Below are 4,278 nucleotides of genomic sequence, written 5' to 3'. Positions count from 1 at the left end.
ATTAATCAATTTAGTATCCATATAGCATAGCCTGCTGTTTGTTTCAAGATTACAAGCCAATCAAAGTAATGCAACTTAATGGTCTGCACACTGGACAACAACTATCCTTTCTGCCTCTGTAATGAATATTATATGTTATTACAATCGAAATGTTTGAAAAAACTGCTAATTACTCAAAAAATTGACTGAAATTTTTCTGTGCGGGCAAGTAGAATAAAGTATTTTTGGGAATAAAAACTCAACCTAAATTACAAAAAAACCAAGCGCTCATGGTTATGTTGGCATGAGTCATCAAAAGAAGAGGATAATCTGCAACAAGTGTTAACAATTTATGTGCAATGAAAGTGGTTTATCTAAGAAGGCCCCAAAAAATTAATGTATTTTCCCATACTACCAATAATGTTGGCTGCTTGATGCAAATTCTAGTCTTTCTGGCTGGCGATTTTGCATTATGTTTAATTGAACATTACTGTAGTATTAATGTCATGGAATGTTCAGATGTGAATCCATCCCTGTAATGTCAGCACAAAAATAAACACTGGAGAATAAAAATAAATAAGAATAAGCTTATGCCACTATACAAGTGTAGTGTAGTAATTAGACATATATATCATGTATTGTTCCAAAATTCTTCAAAATTCCTCTTTACTTTCATAATGGTGAAGGTTAGTGAATCCCTATAACTGTATAACTTACATCAGATGTGCAGTACCAGTGAAATAAGCATTACCAATATGCTCATCCTATTTTACTAAAAGTATTAGAGAGGGTGGCATAGTGGTAATGTCGCTAAACTAGTAATCCAAGCAACCCAGACTAGTGTTCTGAGGGCATGGGCTCAAATCCATTTAAAGCTGCTGGTGGAATATAAATTTGGGATTAAAAAGCCACATTTTGTAATGGTGATTGTTGTAAAAACCGATCTGGTTCACTAATGTCCTTGAGAGGAGGAAATCTGCCATCCTCACCTGCTCTAGCCTACATGGGACTCCAGGCCCTCAGCAATGTGGCTGTCTCTTAACTTCCCTCTGAAGCAGCCCAGTGAGACATTCAGTTAAAAAGGCATTCAGGATGGGCAACAAATGCTGGCCTTGCCATGATGACCACATCGCATGCAAGAATGAAAAAAATCCCCACGTTACCAGTGCGTTCTTATTTGATACTTTAGTCAACTTGTGCTTTCCTGTTAAGACTCTGTTTAGTACTGAGTGACTAATGGGAATTACATAAAAGTTGGATTATTGCCAGTGGTAACTTTAAGCACTATTGGTAATAATATTACCCCACATGGGATTAAGTTTTTGAGTTGCATTACTTGGAAAATATTTGTGCAAGTACAAATATGAGTAAATATTTTACTTGGAAAATATTTGTTAATACTTTCCTGCACTCAGATGAAAATCAAACCCAAATTTGTCAATAATGTATGAAACAAAGGAACTAGGAAGAACTGCCCTATTTTCAATTGCGTGTGATTAAATAAGGACAATAAGCAATTTGAATGTAATCTCAAGGAAATTAAAAAAACAGCTGTTCTTTCCCAGAAGTTCCAGTGGTTGCAACAGTATATCTTCCATTATGTGCAAAGCATAATATTGCACTTGCAATAAAAAAAAACAATTCTAGACTGCATCCTATAGAGCTGGCTGAAGACAATTCGTTAATATACAAAATTTCTGACCTGAGGCATTAAATTTATTTCTCTCTCTGTAGATGCTCCCTGACCTGCTGAGCAATGTTGTTTTTAAAATTTAGATACTGTGTGTAGCCCCTTAAAAAAATTTTTTCATGGCTGCACCCATGTGTTATTTGTTCAAGAACAAACTTAGACAGTACCTTTCAGGCTGCTGCACAACTGTGCACTTATGTAGTTTAGTTCTGAGTATTTCCAGCCTCCTTTTTTTTTGCTTAAAAATCCTATTTAGTTTTGCTGTTTTTACTTTTTTTAACATTATGAATGTAGGGCCTTATATTTTTATTGTCTAATTTTGTTGAAATTAATCAAATTAACAAAATCAGGAACATACTTTTCAAAGACATATCCCTGAGATTGCAGTTTCTTCAATGGGAGCAAAGAAAGGCAGCTAAACAATCTGGGGAGATGGTGGTGTAATGATATTGTTGCTGGACTAATGATCTGGAGAAAACAAACTAATGACGTGGGGCATGGGTTCAAATCCCACCATAACAGCTGGTGGAGTTTGAGTTCAGTTAATAAACCTGGAAAATAAAGCTAGCCTCAGTAACTGTGAACCTATCATTGGTTGCTGTAAAAGCTACCTGATCACTAATTTGGGATGGGCAACAAATGTTAGCTTTGCCAGTGATGTCCACACCCTATGAAGAAATAATAAAGGAAAAGAACATGATGTGTCTTCAACACTTCTCAAACAACTAACAAGGTACATTTAAACATTATAAAGCTTGCTAATCCAGATTTGGAATGCACAACAAGGGGATTTGGATTATTTCCCAAACATGCAAAGAGAGTTAAAGCATCGGGAAATGAATAACAATGAAGAACTCTCTGTCAATTCTAAGAAAGACCTGAATGAGTGTAGGGGGTGGTGGTGTGAATCAGCTTCACCTCTGACTTCTGAGCAGTCCGAACCGCTCCCACTCCCTGGGTTCTAGACCTTGGACTTATTTGGGGGTTGTGACAAAGTGCAGCAGACTACTGGTTTTCGTGCAAGAAAAAACTGAGTTAATTGAAGTCACAAATTAATTTATAACATTAGGATTACACTGAGATTATACATACTTACAAAGTACACTTAGTTAAGAATGGGGAACATACAGCATAACGAGGGAAAATCATGCTACTAATCCCCTTATGCTTGTCCCACCCCCAAAACCTAACTAAATTGAACTAGGAGAGGTCAGGAATCATGCTCGCCAACCAGGGTTCCTTGACAGTTCGAAATCCAGCCAGGTAAGCCAGTTGCAGTTTTGAGGTACGCTTTTTGTGTCCTCTGGGGCCTGCCATCTCCACGTGGTTCTGGTCTGTGGAATCTGCGAATGTTCTTCAGTTGGGTGGAGGGTGCGGTTGTGGGTGGTCGATCTTCATGGAGGGCTGCAGTTGCAGCCTTGTTGTCTTCAGTTGAGCCTGCCATCCTGTGCCTCTCGCTGTGATGTTGCCTGCAGGCCTGCAAACCTCCAGATCTCCTTCCTCTGCTTGGCTCAGCTCCCTGTTTAAACTCTACAAAGCTGCACCCAACTGCTCACTGCCCTGTGTCATCTTTCAAAACTGCTTACTTCTGTGTCTGCCCAAAAACCGCCCTGCTCACCTCAGATCTCTTGGCCTAGTTATACTGTTTTTGTTTTTGAATTTCTTATCTCAATCCAAATCAAGGTTAGTTCTTTGTTTGATTTTGGTGGGCTTACCCAAGTGATTGTTGTCTCGTTGTTTTTAGTGGGCTCGCATGATGTTTATCATTGTCTTCCTGCCCCGGTAACTAGTTTTGAACTGAAAACCATTGTATGTGTGGAGTATTGATGGGTTCACATAATTGCATTGATTGTGCCTTCCTGCCATAGTAGTTAGTAGCGATTATTTATGCAAGATTTTGATGGGCTTTAGTTTCGTGTAACATGAAGTCTTGCTCTGGTTTGATTGTTTTAAAGGGAAAAATGGCTATTCTGTTTCCTCTCATTATCTGGTTTCAGGCAAAAAAAAAACACAGTGCACTCAACAAGCCCGGGAATGTCCAGTTCCAGGCCTTTGTGGGCCTAGCCTCCTGTCTGCAGGGTTTTACACTTAACTCAGCAGTTTAAACGTCCAAAAGTCATATCCTTATCGATGATATGAAAAATGTGGGACTTTTGGGAACCCTTCATGAGTAAAGAAATGGAAAATCTTAATAAGAGCATAAATGTAAATCATCAAGGTTGCTCACCCCTGGCAAAAAGCCAGATAGCTCTTGGTAGCACATAATGAGAATTTATAAATGTACTATGATTTAGATGGAAACTTAGATGTTCAAATTTCCCATGTAAGAGCATAAGAAGTATACACGGTAACAGGTCTGCTCCACCATTCAACAAGATACGGTCTGATCTTCTACCTCAACTCTAACTTCCCGCATTATCCTCATATTCCTTAGTTCTCTATGTACCCAAAAATCTGTCAACCACTGTCTTGGATATACTCAACGATTGAGCAGCCACAACTTTCTGGGTCGACAATTCCAAAGATTCGCAAGCTTTTTAGCGGAAACATTTCTCCTATTGGCCAACCCTTTATTCTGAGACTGTGAACACCCCAGGTCTAGACTCCTC

Source organism: Carcharodon carcharias, chromosome 5 (assembly GCF_017639515.1).
Source record: "Carcharodon carcharias isolate sCarCar2 chromosome 5, sCarCar2.pri, whole genome shotgun sequence".
NCBI classification, from domain to species: domain Eukaryota; kingdom Metazoa; phylum Chordata; class Chondrichthyes; order Lamniformes; family Lamnidae; genus Carcharodon; species Carcharodon carcharias.
Note: the sequence above shows the minus strand (reverse complement) of the source record.